Below are 21,608 nucleotides of genomic sequence, written 5' to 3' on the forward strand. Positions count from 1 at the left end.
ACAAACAGCAATCACACAAATTTGAACTAGACTGATCAGGGTTGGAACTAATTTGAAGAGGATCAGATCAGCGCATCTTTTTCTTACTTGCCAGCTAATCAGACTCAAAGATTGCTACCAGATCTTAACACCCTCCACATACATATACTTGCACAGGGCCCTCTGTAGCTGACCTAGACTTCCCAGTAGTCTGCCCTCAGATCTCATGTCTCACCTAGTGGCTAGTCTAGCTTGACATTTGCTGCTCTCACAGACAAACATAGATCTCTCCAGTAGCTGGCCCATAAACCCATGGTCTCCCCAGTATCTCCCACACTGTTTGAACTGCTTGCCAATTTGTCTGCCTTGAAGTCTGCAAGCTTCTTGTACACAAACATACACAGACAGAGCAGAGAGCACTTCAGACAAAAAAGTATCTAGTGAACTTACCAGCTACCTGATTAGATGTGACTAGCTCTTTTTATTCCCCCTTCTCTCTGTTTCCCCATGCTTGTTCTTTCCAGATCCACCATTTCTCTGCCCATGCCCCTTCCTGACTAAACGACCTGCCTTGAAAGACTTTGTCTGTATTCATCCCAGTCTTGCTACATTCACACCAAAATCTGAAGAGCTGGAGAGATGAATACAAGTTTGTTTATGTTAATGTTTTGTGATGGTAAAACCTCCTTAGAGGAAGACTGACAGTCTTGTTAGGTCTGTGGAGTTAATACCTGTACCTGGATGGTTGTCAGTATCTGTGTTCTGCTCTGTAGGAAACTTATCTGGGCAAAGAACTGTGAAGTTTATCTCACATCTGTGCATAATCCTAAACAAACCAAGAGTCAGATGCCAGCAACAAATGAAAAATAATTCCAAATTTATGCAAAACTTATGATGATAAGGCCTAATATGCAAGAGGAGGCAGTATCAGACAGAAAGCAATGTTAAGATTTTAGGGTTTATTTAATTAGTTAAACCTTTTGGATCTCAAATATCACAAGCTTTTGCAGCCTGCCTCATCTCTTTGTGTAACTGAACATCTTTCAATGATAGCATTAACCACAAGCTGATTCTGAAATAGAATCAGAATTCTGACTTCACATGGACAGCCAAGACTTGGCTGGATACAGCTGCAGGGCTCCAAATAAATATCTACAGTTTGTTCTGAGGGAATATAAAGTCAGTTTGTTACAGTGATATAATTACAGTCTTCATAATCATTTTGTTCTTGCATTTTGGATTTGGGCACTCCTGAAGAGAACTCAGATGTGTTATATTACAGAGGTTTCTGTGATACTTGTTTTTTCCTCTCAGGATTTGGAAAAGGGTGGATTCGTGAGTATGAAGTAGAGCATAGCAGGTTGAGGATTTTCTATTCATAACATAATTGTAGGGGTCTTTTTATACGAGTAGTTCAGTAGGCATCCATATTTGGTAATTCTTCTAGTTTGGTAATTGTGTATGTTACTCTCAGCAGAGGTATACAGTGCTAGGGACAGGTGCTTCAGATTCAATGGGAATAAAAAAAGGGAAAAGATTTTTGGCACTATGTATTTATGTGGCTATTGACATCAGCTAGAGGAAGAAGAATACTAGTACAATGGTTTCCACTTAATGTGATCACTAGCTAATTTGATCCTCCCTGTTATTTGATTTGATCTCCAGGAAATAAATCATTTCCATTGATTCTTATTGTGGGTTCTTATTGCTTATTTTGTTCACGTCCACTTCAGCTAATACTAGATAATTCAATCAACATTTATTGAATCTGCCATGGAAAATGGAAGGGTAATCATGTTGTTTGCAACATAAAAATAGTCTTGTATCTGGCTTCTTTTCTAATCTCCTTTTCAGCTTCCCTGCACCAGTACATAATGGCTTGAAATTAGTAGTTACCTTTGAGAGAAGTTGGAAATTAACATTTTATGGCACCTGCAACATGGCCAAGCACAAGTTAAAAATAAAAATGTAAAAAGCAATTAATAGATTTCTGCTCTCATTTGTACTGATGTATAAGAATCCATACTAGTGAAGTTAGGCAAGCTACACTGGCATGAAAGTAAGCAAACGAACAGATATATTCCTCATCTGTCCTAATATTAAGTAATGAACACATACAGAGTGTTGGTTTTAAATGGAAATTTCAATAGTTTTGCTTTCCTAGATAATTTTATCAACATGCATTTTAGATGCTCTCCTAAGTTTCCTGTGGATAAATCAGTCACTTATTTAGTACGATGCAAGTAAGGTGAAAGCTAAGTTACTAAATAGCCAGGCTGTGCTGCAAATTCAGTTGAGTCAGTGCCTGTGAAAAGCGGAGGTGGCAAGAATTAAGTTAATGATGATGGAAACATTAATAAGTCTTTTGAGCCACTAATGCAAAGAGATGTTACACCAACTACTGCTATTAAAATGAAGGGAAGCCATGGAGGTGATTCTTTTGTTCACTGACTGGTGACCACATTCCTTAGGCATGAAGTGTGAAAACCATGATCTTCCTAAACACAAATATTTTCTAAATTTTTGCCCCAAAATGGGGGATCCCAAACAAGTTCTCCTATTGAACAATGGATAAATAGGGCTGGGTTTTACTTGGATTTTCAGTGTTGTGACAGCCCTTTTAATAAAGAGACCAGTATAAAATCAAACAGCAACCAAGTGCAGCTGAAAATATTTCATATGCGAACAACTGCTCCTAATTGAATCTCTGCTCTAATTTTATCATTCCTCATTTTTATGGACAGCCACTCAAAGACAATAGATATTTTTGCAGCATGACCAAGTGTTTTTGTTATATTTATCAGCAAATAAGCAGTATTCTATTATAAGGAGATACTGTGTATTTTATTTTAAATAGTTCATACATGTTGCAAATTACTGAATTGTAAAATATGAGACTGCAGAAGAAAAACCTAAAGCTTGATGTATTTACATTTTATAATGTGATTTTAGCGAAGGAATAAGTATAAAGAAATGCTTGAGAATGATCACTGTTTTCAGTTCTGTGCTAAGGATTTGTATATTTTACTCTAGAATGTTCCCTGCTTCAAAGAAAATGGGAAATCCCATGCATAGTCTTCCTATTATGAAATGTTCTTGGAAAGAGACAGACATTTTAGTGAAATGCAAATGATTGTGCTCAATAGTGAGATGGAAAGTAGTCATGTGTCTAAATCATGCCACATATTTTATAACTGGAGTTACAGTATGCATACATCAATGCTAATTAAATTCCAGTATCTTTTCCCACATCTCTTTGTAAGTTTCTAAAATATTAATAATTTTCACTTCTAAAAGCTCTTTAAGAATCATCTTTCATCAGTCTATCAAAATGGAGATTCATATACTGCTATATGACTGGAGATCTTATACTCAGATTTACAACTGAATATTTTAATTACTTAGATATTTAAAGCAGCATAAAAGCTATCTTGTGTATTGTGAAGAGACTGGAAGACATCAATGTCGCAGTCTGGAAAAGATCAATGTTCCAGTCTCTGGCTCCAAAGCTCGTAAACTGAGTCCTCTGCAACATACATCAGGCAATACCTACAGGCTAGATTTTCTCCATGCTGCATAAGAAGAAGACTCGTGAGAGGCAAGCTATTCTGACCTGATAAAAACTTTTTCCATCCCTAAATCTGGACAAATCCATAAGCAACATATTTTTTTTAGACAGGGAACCGCTCAGAGCAAGAGTACATTTTGACTAGTGTCAGATCTCCAGCAATGGCCAGTATCTACTGATTCAGAAGAAGACGCAAAAATAAAATAACTAGCGTCAATCTGGCTAATTATGCACCAAGAAAAAACATCCTTGTGAGGTATCACATTCTAAAAATTACTATTTCTCCCTATTAATTATACAGGGAGCCAAAGCTGACAGACTCAAATACAGTTCAGTATATCTTGTAGGTGGATGAAATCTATCTACCATGCCTACAGAAGTACAGGAAAATAATGTACCGAACTCCTAGATTAGTGCACTTTATTTCATACTTTAAGACTGGCTATATTCATTGTAATACTTTAATATTTTTGTGTAAAAGTCCTGTAGTGAAACTAATCTCACAATCTCGGTGCAGTGGCTGTTCATGTTCTTGCATAAAAGAGAAAAACACAGCCAAGATAAATCCAATCCAGATTCATTCCATGTCACTTCTGGAATTAAACAAAGGTCTTAGAAGTGCTACAAAATGTTCTGGAGAGCTGAGAGACTCACCACTTTCTATTGTCTACAGGAATCTAGGGTGCCTTAGTCCTTAAATATTTGTATTTCAGCTAGATGCCTTAAGTTAGGAGGGAGGAACCTGGGTTTCTCTGTTTTTTTAGAAATCCGTGAACCGTTTTCACAGAAGCTAGGAATGAGGAAAAATGAGTCTTGCAAATTCAGTAAGAGATTAACCATATACTGGGAAAAATGTAATAAAAATGCTGTTTTCCTTGCAGGCATATTGCACTAACCTTGTTAAAGTAAACTCGAGAAATTCAAAGAAAAGAGCGCAATAAAAGCATATTTGCATGAACCGGCACTGATCAAACAATATGTAAAGGAACAAAATCAACCAATGAAAAAAGATACAGTCAGTTTAAATGACTGATTACTGAAAATTGTCTATCAGACTGAGAGATAAACATACAAATAAAATTTCCTTCTAACATTAATTGAAAACTCAGTTCAGTGTCACCGTAGAAAATTCATAAAGCTCAGTAGCCTTGCCATGAATTTGTTGATCAACAGAATAGAGGGGCTGTGTATTCTTGTTGCTGGAATCAGTGGTACTGAATCAGGCCCGCTTGAAAGGCAGCAAAATATTTTCTTTGACAATGTAGTACAAACAATACTATTACAGGAAATAAATTTCCTTCTCCTTATTAAACCGTATCTCTTTCAGATTTGAAAGAGCAGAACTGTTCCTTGTCTCTATATACTACCACCTTTATTTAGCTTAGTACCATCCCTTCTGTAACTACCAGCAGGTCAAGGTACTATGATACGTAACAACCACGAGTCAAGTCATGGAAACAGTGGATACTGTTTGATTGATTCCTCTCCATTTTAAAGTAAGATCACAGGAAACAAAATGAACCCATTAGGAAAGTTTTAAAAATCAGCAAAAAGGGTAGTTCTTTAAGCAAGTAGAACTCCTGGCCAGAATGTTTTGTGGATACTGAAGGTTTACACAGATTCAAAAGGAAACTGTACAAATTCTGTAGAGAAATAGATTATGGTTCTACAGGGAAACTGCTTCCAACTCAGGCAGTCGTAAACCCGTGGAATCATCAAACAATTTAGGTTGGAAATGACCATGGATGGTCATCTAGTCCAACTTTCTGCTAGAAGTAGAGCTAACTTCCAAGTTAGTACAAGTTACTGAGGTCCAGGCATGAAGATGCCACAACCACTTTGAGCAAACTGTTCCAGTGCTTAGTAACTCTTTTAGTAAAAATAGTTCTCATGCATCTAGTTGAAATTTCTCTCACTGCAAGTTGTGACTGTTGCCTGTTACCTGTTGGCTATGCATCTGAGAAAACTCTAGTGCCTTTTTCTAACTCCCCATCAGGTACATTTGGGTCACCCTTTAGTGCCCTCTTTTGACCACAGAACAAACCCGAACTCTTCAATGTCTCCTTTCATGTTGTATTCTCCGTTTCTCTTCCCATTTATTGGTACTCTACTGAACACCGCTTTATAAATTTCTTTCTTGGACAATAAAAAACTGGACACAAGCCCTGTGTTGAAAATTATTACAGGTTGAAAATTAGAGATTAGAGTGAAAAGTGGAGTATTACCCTTCTGTTCTCCTTACATCCTTTTCTCAGCAGCCATTTTTGGCTACTATGGGAGCTGTAATTCTCTGTGATACCTCTCTTCCCCAGTTCAAGATGTCCATCTCTGCCTGAGACACTTCTATTGTCAGGAATTCTCTTTAGTGTTTATGTTCTGTAATTGCATTCACTGTAGGAATCTTATCGTAGCATTCACCCACTTGTTTACTATTTCACTTTTTGTCACAGAAGTTTTCTTCCTTGTATACTGCATTTCTTCTCTGTTTTGGATAATGGTTATCTAGTCTTCCTGATTATCCAATGTCCATTTCATTTTTTTCTCCCATTCAACTGTGATCTACCATATGTCCACAGTGCTAATGAGGAGACTACTTTGGGTCATACTGACTAAAAATGTTGAGAGTTTCTTTCTTCTGAACACAGTTCTGAAAAATAAAGGCCAGCAGTGGCTGTACTTAAAACACTGTCTTACATGAAAATTGCCATTATGTGGAAGGATTTCTCAAGTCATCTGTAGACACCAAGTACTCAGATGCTATTTCAGAGGTATAAACCAGTTCGAATGAGAATAAAAACACTTGGCAACAACTACATGACTAGGTCTGAAAGTACTTCTGATTTCTCAGATTGAAGAACTCATTATGGCTGTATCTTTACTCCATTATTGCATGTTCTGGGTTCTACTCAAAGTTGGTATATACAGCACACTATATGGCTGCCTTTTCTAGATGGATTACCAGGATGCCAGGTTTGCAAGGGTACAATGTCATACTTCCCAAACACTAAGTGGCAGCACATCATATAGAACTTACATGTCCTTGGAGTACAGGTGAGATTATGTTGTCCACTCAGCAAATATATGTTCAGAATAGTGTAACATTCACAGATGAGAATGCCCTTTCTAGAATGTATAAACAGCTAGGAGAATAAACACATTTAAAAACTCGGCTTTGGCCTATTTTTGCTGAAAAGATCATTGTCTGCTTGGTGAAACTAAATCCAAATATTCAGACCAAAAGTTCAAACTATTGTTCATATCTGAGAATACACATATTGTTGCTACCTGACAATAAAGTATATGTGTTCTCTCTGAGTGTTATTAGTGTCCGTGTTTCAGCTCCAGTTGTGCCTCTAAATTTTTGCAAGAACAAAATATTTTTCTGGTGCTATATTATTCCTTCCACATTCCCTTCACCCCCTAGGAAAAAAAAAAAAAAAAAATCCCTACCACTGCCTATCTAGAGGGGTGACATTTATTTAAGTTAAAGGATCCTTAAAGTGGGGCTTATTACTTCTTAGGAGAAAAGGTTAAAAAGTAGACTTCTATCAAATAAAAGGCTTAGACAATAGGAAACAGAAAAAGAACAGATTAAGATAGTAATATGTTCTGGTTATGTTTACACTGGGAGACCTGAGAATTTGCCTCACTCCAGTATCTGGGTGTACACAGAGCTATATCGTGACCCTACAAAGAACCTCGTTCTAGATACATACCATTGCTTTGCACACTGGAGGCAGATCCTCGGGTATCAAAGGAGGTGTAATCTTTGTTCCTCTACCCCCTTCCTAGTGAAGCAGGCAGGTTTTGGCAATAGTCATTTGCTTGTCTTACGGGAAAGGTAAATGTGCTGAAACACACTGGGGCACTCTTCATGCTGTTCAGTTAAAAGACTAGAAGCAATACATACTGCTGACTCCTTTATTTCTTTGGTCACAGTGCATCTGATACTACTGGGAACACACTGGGCTGATAACATCCTTATGAAAAGTTGAAAGATTGTGCCTCCTTCACCTTGTGGTATAACAATAAAACTTCTATATAAAATGCAGAGACAAAAACGTATAGGTGGAGCTTTTCTTGACTACAAATAGTACTCAAGCACAAGCTAGTTCACATCATTCTTATATCTGGAGTAGACACTCCTAACTGTAAGATTTCCTGATAGTCTCAAGGAGTGATTTTTAGAAGATGTCAGAACAACACTGGGACTAAGTGCTGCATGACATTTGGTAATGAGCCTTAAAAGCATCCAAAACAAGTACAGTCACAGCCCTCACCTCCACACTGTTCTTTTTCTCCTTGTTCTTACTGCTATGGTTAAGTCTGGAGAGCAGCTCAATCACCGGAGGCTCTTGGTCAGGGACTGTGACTAAGGCACCACACAGGGAGTTTTGGTTTCTTCTCACATAGAGCCAAGTGGAGTCTGACTGAAAAAACAAGTTTTTGTCTATCCTCTGGTCAAAACTCTCAGCAAGGGCTAAATTGGTTACCAATTTCTTTAGGATTTAACTTCTTTCTTTAAAATTTCCTGGGGCTGCTCAGAAATATGTTCTCAGTAACCTTTACTTTGATAGAATGTCTTTCTTGCTCTAACCCTTTCATGGAAAATCTCTTCCGATTTCAATGCTTACCATGCTGGTTAAAAAAGAAAGAACTTTCATAACAGTCTTCAAAATACTTTTTTGCCTTCTCCTACAGTGTCAGAGGGTAAGATGCGTTTCATCTGTTTCCCTTTCAAAGATTCTGCCTTCACAAATGAACATGGGCTTAATTAGAGCCCTTGGCTGGAAGATTTGTGATTGAAGAAAGTTCACATTTAAAAGGCTATAGTATTGCAATGCATCCTATAAAGGAATCTGCAGGTAAGCAGTGATAACCCAACAGTGGATATGGATGTTCTTGAAGAGTTAAGACCAGTCAAACATTTGTCCTGTATTGGGGTTAAAATTTTTGGAAGATTGGAATCATGCCTAAGCCTAAATTTGAGCTGAAAAGCAACAGCTTCCTCTGACACAGGAGGATCCTTCACAGTCATTCACTTTATCCCACTATTTCCTCCCTCAGGAAAGGACATAACATTGTCTCATAATGCAGTGTAGTACTTTGTGTGTAACTGTCTATATCTTATGGTGAGATAACTGAGATCCTGGTGTTCAGTAAACAGACCCCTCGTAGCACCTGGGTTCCTCTCTGACATGCCACAGTGATTGATGATGCTCTGCTGCACTAAACTCCATTTGTTCTGGAGATAAAGGCCCTGCTATGCTGTACCTAAACAGCCTCTGTCCTCCACAGCTTTGTCTGAGCAATTCTAGCACATAAAAGGATTAGTGTCTCCCTAAATCTGTGGATCATTAACCCAGACGAGGTAGTTTTTGAACTTTACAGTCACCAGCTTCCCCCAGAAATATTGGTTCATTCATGTATAAATCTAGACAAGAAATGACTGCCTAGTATGGCCATACCTTTTATTGAAAAGTAAAACAAAAAAAATCAGTGACGTCTTTGGAGAAAGTATCTAGGTACAGGACTGTGCAAGTTTCAGTGTCAATGGGTACTCCTCCTTACAGGTACAGACGGAGTACTCCAGGGGTCTTGTTCCATGTTTTGCATGACATTACACAGCAGTTCCTCTACATACCCATATTATTTAGCTTGACAATACCCACAGAGTAATTTTTTTCTCTCATTCTAGTCATATTCTGGCTTTATTTGATTTATGCTACACCTTCAGTTTTTAAGATAACACGTTACCTACAAATCACTGTCAGGATGACCTAGGGCTTTTGCAGACCGCCTCGTTCACTCTGATGTTGCAAGTGTCTCTGCTAATGCTCACCCTCTTCATCTATATTACCAAATACCAGGGGTGATTGTAATCCTGTGTGTGCTAGTTACTCAGAGTCCAATATTGTTCTAATCTTTTGTTAGCAGATATTATTTACTAGATGTCTGTTTAATACCTTGCTCCCTCTTATCCCTTCTTTTTGATCATTTCATTATCCTCAAGGATGCTCAGCATCTTTGCCCTTTGTGTCTCCAACTCAGATGTCCAGTGATACTTCTTTCAGTTCAGGCCAGACTACCAGATACCAGCTTCCCTACCTGAGTCATAGTCACCATAAATGCTTTTGGATAACCAGGGTTTGATGATGATATCCTTTGTGTAAAGATTTTGGCAGCCATTTTTATGATACTGAACAGTCAAACTATTCAAAAGACTGCTGGTATCTCTGACTACATATTTTCAGATAATTTTCACCTTTTTTCCTCAATCCTCTATTTAGCTTTGGCTAACTATTTTAGCACTATGTAGCATGTGTTGTAGACTTATAACAAAGAGCAAAATATAAAGAAATCTACCTTTTTGAGGTAGGTTTATTCTTTCCAAGTGATAACTGGTCACTGCTACCAGGTTTTAGATGTCTTGGAACCACCTGCATAACTTTTAATCATTGCTAGACAGTCTTGACTCCATTTTGATGGTTTTACAAATGAGTTTTTAATTCCTTTCAGATAATTATGGATATAAAGGATAAATCTGTCACAATCCCCTCACATAACTTGTTGACATGCTCTTTACATCTTCTGGCCACAAAGTTCCCAGCAAAACCTTATTTTTGCCTTAATTTTTAACTCACAGTAACTTTTGAGAGAGGTGTTGTTGTGGTTTAACCCCAGCTGGCAACTAAGCGCCATGCAGCTGCTTGCTTACTCTCTGCCATTCAAGTAGGGGAGAGAATTAGAAGAGTAAAGTGAGAAGATTCATGGGTTGAGATAAAGACAGTTTAATGGGTAAAACAAAAGCCATGCACACAAGCAAAGCAGAAAAAGAGGAATTAAATGGCAGCCAGGTATCTACTCATCTCCAGGAAAGCAGAGCTCCATCATGTGTAACAGTTACTTGGGAAGACAGATGCCATCATTCAAAATGTTGCCCCCTTTCTTCTTCTTCCTCCAGCTTTATATACTGAGCATGATGTCGTATGGTATGGAATATCCCTTTGGCCAGTTTGGGTCAGCTGTCCCAGCCGTGCCCCTCCCAGCTTCTTGTGCACCTGCAGCCTTCTGGCTGAAAAGTCCCTGACTTGATATAAACATTTCTTGGAAACAACTGAAGCATCAGTGTGTTATCAACATTATTCTCATCCTAAATCCAAAACACAGCACTATACCAACTACTAGTAAGGAAATTAACTCTGTCCCAGACAAAATCAGGACTGGTGCCCTCTGGAAACAAAGTAGAAACTCAGATCCTCAAGACACTGAACTATTTCATCAGCAACAGTTAGTATAAGCTTCTGTGTCCCTGCCCAGTAGGAATGTGAATTAGACCATAACCTTAATTTACATAACTGAATAATGATGACTTATGGACCTTAGTGACCTGGCTCAAACTTCAATGAACTAGATATGAAAGCCTCAGGATAGAACGATTTTCTTAAGTCATACTTACTCTGCTTCTACTCTGTTGGAAAGGTATTAATTAATTCATCAGCTTCCTCAGAAATTCAACAGACTGAAGGTAAAATGCTGTGCGTTATCAATGATTTACTATGGGTATGTGCTCCCCACTTAATTGCAAACTTCCTCTGTTCAGACCACAGGAAGTTTTGGAGTGCCGTTGTGTATCCTTCAGTTCCTTCCATACAAGACAATTAGTACACTCGAATCATGGAGATTGTATTTGGTTTACATGGCAAGGTTTTGGTAGTGGCTACAGGGTTTGGTTTTGTCTACAGGGCTGTCTTCTGTAAGAAGCTCCTAGCTTCTCCCGTGTCCAATAGAGAAAACGCGAGTCAGTTCCAAGGTGGACCTGCCCTGGCCAAGGCTGAGCCAATCAGAGATAGTAGCAGTGCCTCTGAACATATTTAGGAAAGGAGAAAAGAAAAAAGAAAAAACTGTTGCAGAACAGCAGCTGGCGAGAGGATTGAGGAAAACATGAGAGAAACAATTCTGCAGACACCAAGGTCAGTGAAGAAGGAGGGGGAGGATGTGCTCCAGGTGCCAGAGCAGAGATTCCCCTGCAACCCATGGTGCTGACCATGGTGCAGCCCATGGTGAAGACAATGGTGAGGCAGGCTGTCCACCTGCAGCCCATAGACCCATAGGTTTCAACAATTTAGAATATTCCCTGGAGACTTTATGAGGCAACTGCGTGTCCTGTTTCTGGGTTTCTTACTCTCTGTTCAGAATTACTACATGCATGTATGCCTACTGCCTACATGGCTACTACCCCAGTGGAGTTGGGCACATAGTAAAAGATGTCAAACCAGAAATCCATTTGATTACTGCACCTCCAGCTGCATCAGATTCACAGCATTAACAGTTTTCATGGGTGATCCTATTCTTTGACATCCTGCATGTAGATAGGTGCCTCCAGTTAAGTTAATCAAACTGAGTTCTTCTAAATTATTAATTTTTTTAATGTAAAACATTCAGAGATGTCCTGCACGTCCTCCAAAACATTTGAAGTTTTGAAAATGAGCATTTATATGGCTGTGCAAGTCCTAGTGAGTGCTTGAAAAAATATCCTCTAGCTTCCTCTGCTGTTGATGTTAAATACAATATTTTCAAGGCAGCTAATTTGCCAGTGATTCACTGAGGAAAATTCTCATTACTGGTTAGATGCAGAATAACCTTTCCATTGAGACTTCTTCCCCAAGGATTTCTTCATGCTGAAGCTAGTGTCACCTTCCAATAGCATACAAAGGTCAATCCTATTAGAAAGATTTTGTTTCATTCTGCTAGTTAGGGTGGCAACCAACTGACAGTCAATCTATGGGATACTTCTTGGAGTAATGAAGAATTTCCTAGATGTCTGGATTCTGGTTTTAATAAGGTAAGAAGACACTTCGGTGTTTATCCCAAAGACCAACCAAACCTGTTATATTAAATCAACCTGCTATCAGATTTTTCTACTTAGCTGATAGAAGGTTTTAAGCTTTCAAACTATGTTTTGAAGAAGATAAATGATGGAAGAATGGCCAGGATCCATTTACTTGATGATTATCCTGTATGGAAAACGTATCTGTGTCCATAGAAAGGGATCTTTTGCATTCTTGCCTGAATCTAAACTTGGTCTCATCAATTAATTCAAAGTGCAGTAGAATTTAACTCAAAAACTCATCAGACTGATTAAATGATAGAGGTTGTAGGATGCAAGTGTCCTATTTGATAAAATAATTTCTGTTTATTGCAGTTCAGATTCAGCCTAAAAGTAGTTTGTGAATAGCAGAGAACCAGTGAGAACTGGGGTTATTGTCAGGGATTGTGCAGAGGTGGATGAAACTCTTCTATATCCATGTCAGACACTGAGCAGCTTTGCTGAGAGACCCCAGTATTTCCTGTATCAGAAGCAAAGAAAGAAGTATCATAGGTCTATTATCTCCTTCCTTCCTGTTCTCTATCTAGGCAGAAGTTCCAACTCAATATTTTCCAAATTCTGTAGAATTTAGCTAATTCAGAGATTAATATAAATTTACAAACACTATGATCAGATGAACAATTATCTCTACATAAGCTTGGGAACAAAATTACAGGTACCATCTATTCCATGAAGTAATCCATGTACATTTTTCTCCTGCAGTGAATATGCAGCAACCTACTCCAGTCCACCCTGAACAGACATAAACTGGGACTCCAAATGTCACAGCCTGTCAGAAGTGCAAGACAAAATTATGGAACTACTCAGTGGAATTAAATAATCAGCAGGAAGGTAAAACTTCAGTGAGCCAGGCTGAGGTAGATGTTTGGTCTGCCTTACTGAGACTTCAGGTAACTCAAACAAGGATCTTTTCCAGAGAGTTGTCTGTGATGGCTTATTTTTAGGTCTGAATTTGTGTTGGTCTTTGGGCTGTGTGATGCATAATCCTTCATCCCTCTCAGACCGTTGACCAAGACCTGTGCCAGCTGTGCAAATAGATGACGGCACCTTCATCAGGAGCGAGTAATTATGTATTAACTCCAAATGAACAAAAAATAACACTCTATTTTAGAAAGACATCCAATATCTGTGTCTTCAATCAGAACAGCTATAGAAAGTTTTATTTAGCCATCACTGAAGTACAACTATAACTGAGTGAAACAGTAATTGCTTTAAAGCATTATAGCAACATTACACAACACTCGATGAAAGGCAGCAAAAAAGATTTTTTATAGTTGATATTACTGGTAAATTTGTAGGTAATTCCCTTTTGACTGAATTAAGGATACACATACTTGCAGTATTATTTTGAAAAAAAAAAACAAAACAAAACAAAACCACAAGTCTTAAAACCTTGTTATTCGTGAGCACTTGAAAATGGAGTACTTGGCTTCCAGGTAATGCTTTTAGCAGTTTCCCTCTGGCATTTACTGGAGTATGCCTGGGGCAAGTATCTAGTCAGAAGTTGTCTTCTTGCACAGAATTTAAGTCCACAGAATCGTCTAGCCGGGACTACTAAGGGGGGATTAGTAGTTAATTCATTATCTCAATATGTGCAGATCCCAAGCACTTTGGCTAGACTAAGGCCTGGATTTATAAAAGCCTTGGCAGATATTGGAATGAAACCTGGTGCTCTGTGTTAGAAGATGTACTGATCCTGACCAGGAGACTGTTGCATGTTTAGGAATTAAGAGACCCACACAGAAGTGTACTTGAGTGGATATGGGCCTGTGCTGTATGTTGTACAGTGTGACCCTCAGGTCTGTGCTGTGGTGCCCAAATGACTTGGCCACAGAACAACCTCAGCCAGCTCATTGTAACGAAGCCTGTGGGCAGCTTCTCCATGGCACTGGCGCTTAAGCCACCGGCGTGGCCTTAGCTTTATCTAAAAGTGAAGCAAGTTCTCATGTGAATAAACTTTAGGGGTACATCTGCTTTCTTGTAAGAAGGTGTTACATCAGCTTGAATGACTAAAAGGGAAAGATTCCCTCCATGGGCAGGATCTGCTCTGCTTAGCATGCTGTGAGAAAATCTATCTGTGCTCCATCTGAGGCTTCATGAACTTAGGATGGCCAGCATCTGAAGGGATTTAAGACTTGCTTGCTATCTATATGCCTCTTCTTATTCTGTCTTCTTAAAGCAGCTACCTCATTAAGCCCTCTGCTTCTGGTCTTATCTCATTGAGATCCAGAAAGATCCGTGTACCATCTCTCTCATGTCACCTCACCGTACAACCCCTGATGGTGCAGACCAGAAGCATCCTGTATAGTTCAAGGGAAGAGATGACCAATCGCAGTAAAAAAGACAGGATATTTCCTTTGCATTGTTTTACTGCTTACTGGCCAGCTCTAGCAACCCATGCTGGGTATGTTTTTCTCTTAAACGATTTCAACGTAAGAACCACATCACCAACAGGTGGTCAAATCCCTTCCAAAGACACAGAGCTGGTTAAGACCAGATGCTTCCAGATGACCCCAGCTTTTGAGTTGGGCTGCAGGGGGTCTCTGTGAGGAGAGACTGGGGCTACCTCATGACAGAAATGGAGGGTTCCTGTGGCTCCAACCAAGCACTGCAGGACACAGCTGAGCCCCCCAGCCGAGGTGGGGGCAACTCAGGGAAATGTATTTAAGAGCGAGGAAAAAAAGTGTGAACACCAAGGTCAAAGGTGGAGGAGAGAGTACTCCATGCCCGAGCAGATATTCACACTACTGCCCATGGACAACCCATGCTGGAGCACTAGAAAATTGTGCTTAGGAAGGAAAGGCAGAGAGGAACTGCTATGCACTGACTGTAGCCACTGAGCCCCTGCACAGCTCAGCAACAGGTAGAGTCTGGAGTGAAGCTGAGCCTGGGAAAAGGGGAAAAAGAGATGTTTTAATGTTTGTCTTTTTGTTTCCTTCTACCCAAAGCACTAATTGAATATTTATTTTTATTGGTAATAAATGAAGTTCTTTTTCCCCAAGTAGAATCTATTTTGCCAGTGATGGTGGCTGGTAAGAGATCTCTCTGTCTTTTTCTCAACCCAGGACCTTTCTTATTCCTGCCTTCCTGCTTTGTCCTCCAAACACCCTGTCCCACAGAGGGAATGTGAGCAAGCACACGAGTGAGAGTTTGGCTGCTAACCTGCAGGATATTATTCTGTGCCAGTGCCTGGTTGTGGACATAACACCTTTTCAGATAAAGTGTGCCAGGTTATTTTTCAATGCATAGTCCTGACAAATTTTATCTAAAAAGAATTGTCATGTGCATGCCCAGAAATGGGAATTGACACAGAACAATACATTGAAGATCAATACAAAGCTTATTTGATTCTGACTCCATTTTTTGTATAGAGGTGGAAACAATTCACACTAATTAAGACACTTACTGAAGATATTTTTCCTGTTTCCTAAACCATTTTTAACCTTTGGTACATTCTGACGTGGACATCCTTGCCCCATATTTATCCCACGGGCACCAGTTCCTTCCCTGTTTACCAGCCTTGTCTCCATTATTCTCCTCTGTCAGAACAGCGTACCTCGTACCAACCTTCTGCCCTGCTTAGCCCATTCCCTTGTGAATAGATCAGCTGTTGTTCACAAGTTCTATGAAGTATACTTTGAATACTGCTTTAGCAAAACCCTTATATAAGCACAAATGCTAAACAGTATTTCAGAAACATGCTTGTTTTGTGTGTTGCTTTTTTTTTTCCCCTCCACATTTTATCCTAATAGAAATAACTGTTGTGTATTTATCTTAATGAATGGATCAAAAAAATCACCCCAGCAGGTTTTATCCAAGTTATAGTGCTGCCAGGAGGATCATTTCCAAATGCACAAGGTGTTCTGTTCTTCGATACTTTATTCTATAAATAGGAGGATTCTGTTCTTGTAGATTCCATTTTCTTATCCCTGGCTCAAAACATGCCTAGCTATAATTGTGATCTCTTGCTTTACATCTTCTTGCTAAGAAATCAGGTCTGTGAGTATCTGAGAGAAAGGATGAGAGAGTTTTAAAGTGCTTGATACTTGCCAAATTCTAGGCATAAATTAAAATTTGTAATTCCAAAAGGACTCAAATCCCATTGGAAGAAAAAATAGCATAATTAACTTGTGGCAATATGCAGTCATGTAAATTCAAATAAAGACAGGAATAACAGTTTAAGGTATCATCTGAGGTATTCTTATTGGCTTCCTAGTCATTTTAGAGAAGAATTTATCTTGAAGCACAAAGCATCCTATATTCACAACATGTAATGAGAGAAGCAGATTTTAGTAAACAATATCATTTATAGGTGATAACAACTTTAAAATCTGCCTTCTTGGAAGATACGCGGTATTTGTGCTTCTTGTTTGATAACTGTAACAGCAGCTAAATTACTCCACGAATTTATATGCAGGAACCGCAGTCACTAATTGGACGTTGAAAGCATCAGACACTCCACTAGCCCTAGCCTATTTCTGTCCTAAGTAATAGGATTATTGAAAACTCTGTCCTTATGTATTGTGTTCAAGGAGAAACGTACGAAAAATTCAAAGGCTTAATTTAGGCATCATTAGAAATATATTGCAATTCTTGGACTATTCTATACAGATCAGCAAAATGGGCTACTGAGCAGGGAGTATCAAATGGAGTATAGAGGAAAAAAATAGACTAGACTTTACATTCATATCACTGTATGGCACGTACTTTTCATTACTGCTTATATACATTTTGGTTCATAAAATTCAACAGTAAAAGGTGCATATAAAGCATATATAGCATTTTAAATTCAGGTTACTAGAAGAGACTTCTTAATGGAAAGGTACTATAATAATATGAGCTATTTCCTTCATGGGTGTCCCTGAAATAAAATAGTTCATCAATCACTTCCAGCTACATTTGCAAGTTGAGCAAAAGTAATAGACTCTTAAAGGTCAACACACTGGTTAGTATAAACATGCCTAGTTCACTTACTAACAAGATGCTTTAAGTTTCAGCAAACTAGAGAACTAATTTCTTTAAGTAAGAGATTCTGGGTGGTCATCTAGCCCACTATTTTCATTCATAGACTTTTACAAAGGAGGCTGTTTGGTCCATAGCTTTTGTAGTACTTGCTCCTAGCAAAAAGTAAGAAGGTTTCCTCCATTTTCATATGGAGGAGGAAGCATACTTCTGTACATCTGCAAAATTTCCTTCTGCTTGCTCTGAAGAATTTCAGACACAGTGAAAATCTATTTAACATGATCTATGAAATGAGTCCATTTGAATGCTAAGGTCAAAGTCAAGTGACTTTAGTAAATATTTAATCTTCAGCCTTTTTTTCTGAGTAGCAATCAACTATTCAGCTCAACTGCAGATAGTCTCACTTATCTAAAGATTGCCTAACTTGTTTTTTTCTTCTTGCAGTTCATACCTATATCATTAAATATAACTGTTCTTATGAACAGTTAAACAGCTACTGAAATTGATCTAGTTTTCTCTCAAAAGAAAACAATTTTGCATTTTATGTCATCTTGTTTTCAGAATTTCTCTAAATCAAGATGAATATTTAAATATTTTTATTCTTTTGGAAAGCACAGAGATATGAATGCTATAGAAATGCAAAACAACCTCAGTTCTCTGTTTATTTTCCCAGGGACTGACTTTCTGCTTCAGCAATTGTTAATCATGGCACCAAGTTAGCAGAGTTTTAATATCTTTTTATATTGAAGACACAGATTATTTGGTATGTATCTACATTTTCAATATTCATATTTACTCCATTTTCAGATTACCTTTCAATCATAAGGGTATATGAGCAAATATTCTCTATATGATTCAAGGAAGTTTTTTTCACTTGTGTTTTGCATGTTTATTTCATAAAACATATATTTTTCATTTAGTCACTTGTATGTGATGCACAGAATATCATTGTTTTTTTGAACAAATTAATGGAGTAGGTTTATTGAAGCAAGGTAATGATTTTGTCTTGCAATTGTGGTGGTTTGTGCTGTTTCTTACTGTTATTTAATCCAGTTTGTTTTACTTTCTCTGACTCACTTTTTTTACTAGTGGTTTCCTACTATCCTTCCCTGACATACACTTGCAGTTTGGTTTAGTAAAATGTCAAGTCTTGTACAGAAATTATTGTCACATTATGAAATTTTTAGAGCTAACATCAGCTGATGTCAGCATATAATGTACTTATTTACTTGATTTGCCTGTACTCTGACTAGTCACTGTTTACACAATCCTTTTTATTAAAATGTTAATAAATTCCATCTGTTGATATAAATGAAGCAACTTTTCAGTGCACACCACAGCGAGAAAGCTGCCTAGTAAGGGGAACAGTGGTTGCAACCAGCCATCTACCATGGATTTTCCTGGGTGGCTGGTGACAGGTGAGGACCCATTCCTAGCAGAAAATTCAGTAAAAGAACCATTCAGAGAGGTTGGGTCCTGCCTGACTTCACAGCAGTTCATGGTCTGGCTTGAGGAGAAGAAGCAAGTTCAGAGCTGTCCTGCATGTGCCTACGGGCAAGGTGCAGATGTGCCAAACCATGAGAAAGGGTGGGATGCTTTGTGGCAAGTGTTCTGCTGACATGCACAAGCTCTGCAGGTAGGGATCTGAGGAAGAAAAACAATAGGCCTATAAAATTTATAAGCTCAAATATTCGTTGTTGGTGGCCCTCACCCTTTGCCTGTGTGTCAGTAATGCATATGCACTTTCCTAAAACTGTATCCTTGATAGGTGAGGATGATGATAAATACTTCCCTGTGCCTTCATCCCAAGATTTCCACTGGCATAAGGGCTGGATTCAATAAGGCAAGAGCACAGAGAACATGTGCACAGATCCATGGTTATCCTCCACCAATTTGTACAAGCTATTAATTACATTTTCAGGGATGTAAATACAGAAGACATGGCAGCATTTCTGTCCAGTGTTTTGAAATGCAGAGTTGAGAGAGGATGAAAGGGGTTCGGGGTGTGAGCATGTTCATGGTACCAAATGCCTAGGATGTTTTCCACTGTTACAAATATTTTCCTTCTCTGCCTGCTGTCTTCCCACCCTTGTTGTCCTTCAGGGCTGGACTGTGCCATGCTGTGTGCACAAGATACCTCCATGTAAGTGGTGGCAGATGCATTCACAAGGAGAGTGTGTGAACAAACAGGTAATCATGCAGAAATCATACATCACCACTGCCTGCATGTGTGAGCATCCCCAGGGAGTACGTGCAGTTTTGGCCAACTTACTGGTCCAGTGCCCTTTGTGGCGATGGTAAATTTGCTAGGAGGAAACGTTGCATGAATTATGATGGCCTTGAGGATTTCCTCAAGAGACAGAAGGAACAGTGTTTGATAAAGGTAGAGTAACCCTGTTTGCATGCTTGGCTTTCCACAGGGATCTTGCTAGGAAAAAAACCCATACATTTTTTAAAAGATACTTCTGAAAGTGGCAGAAGTGACGAAGGCACACAGTGTCCTGGGCAATGCTGTGGTTTGTTTTTGCTGTTTTGGTGGCTGAGTCATCCATTGAGAATTATTTTTTGAGCTGAACTGTAGTGTGCATTTGTATCTTCAATGTCTATTGTAGATTGACTGCTCGTTACACCTCCCTTTTTTTAATATTGTTGCTTGAATATAAAATTGGGTTGTTTCATCATTTGGAGAACATGAGGAGTCAAAAAATATGGCATTAGATTTCTAATTTTGTTCAATATCTTTCCACCAAAGTATTTCTGTAGGCTTTACTGTCTTTGCAGCATCAAATCACAATATTATACACTCCTTGATATAAATTTTTCAAGGAGTATGCAAAATTTATTCTTGAAACTTGATATTTAAAATAACCTATTCATGCTATAAAGCATAATTTCTATTTCTGATTAATTTATAAAATGCAGTATGTACCGTTCAACTGATACCTTAGTCTTTAGCCAGCTTTTCCATCTGGATGATTTTAAACTGAAAGTTTTAATTAAGAAAGAACAATAACAACATTTAACAAAGTTTCAAACGTATGAGTTTTTTAGAAAAAAGGGAATATCAGTAAAATAAATTGCATAGATAGGTGGTAATTTGTAGGAACCAATTCCTGATACAATCATGACAAAACAGATGTTCTAGGATTTTTTTCAACCCAAGAAGGTCAACAAGATTTTAAAATTAGCTGGTTTGTGGAAGTTAATTTAAATAGGATTCTGCATGAGTGAAATGACAGTACCTCAAAAGATCTTGTAATCACTATTAATAAATGTAAAGGTTACAGAATTCTTCCTGAACAAAATGTAAATTGGTTCTGTTTTAAAGATAAAGAATTTCTGAGGTAGTAAAGTCACTGAGATTCATTCCAATTTTTGTAATTACGAAAGCTTGCTTTACTTTTGTTGTTTAGTCATAACCCAAGAGAAATATCATCTGGACAGGCTATAAGGCAGCCTCTTTTTGTGAGATAAATTAAACCGTTTCCTCTTTCATGATCCACCTTCTTAAATGAAGACATTTGCTTACCTGTAACACCATGATAACTATGGATCAAAGATTTCAGACATGTTCTGAAACCTTGGACTCTTCTGAGAGGACGGATGACCTCAACCTTCAGAAAAAGAGACAGAGAAAAAGCTTGACCATGCACTGACTTCTCTTTCTTCCCTAGTGTTCATATGCCTGCTTCCTCCCTCTTACAGGGGATCCAGCATGTATGTTCTTTTGAATAAGGGCTCAAGATGCCACAGTACATGGTCAGATCTTACTGAAACAGCTTGAGGATGCACATTACCCACAAGAAAATAGCATTGAGGAAAAACAAGCAACGTTCAGCTTTGCTAGCTCAGCTTCTGGCATTACCCATGGTCATTGTGTGTATCTTGCCCCACCAATGCAATTACTTCATAGTGTAGTTATGTTACAGAGTGGTCTGTGCTGTCCTCCAGCACATTCACTAGCTGTATATTCATCAAGAAGCTGAATTTTCATGTCAAGGGTTTGAATCTGCTCCTGTCATGTGTTTTATTTCATGATAAATGTAAAGGTTGAATCTTGATTTAGCACCTTCTAGATGTAAACAAGTGCTTCTGTTGGCTTTTTGGACCTTTAAATCATATAGATAGCTGCTGAGATTATTAACACTATTATTTGGTGGACGGTGATGCAATATCCTCCACCTTTTTAACAACACATCATTTTCTCCA

Source organism: Streptopelia decaocto (genome assembly GCF_964273445.1).
Source record: "Streptopelia decaocto genome assembly, chromosome: 3".
Classification (NCBI taxonomy): domain Eukaryota; kingdom Metazoa; phylum Chordata; class Aves; order Columbiformes; family Columbidae; genus Streptopelia; species Streptopelia decaocto.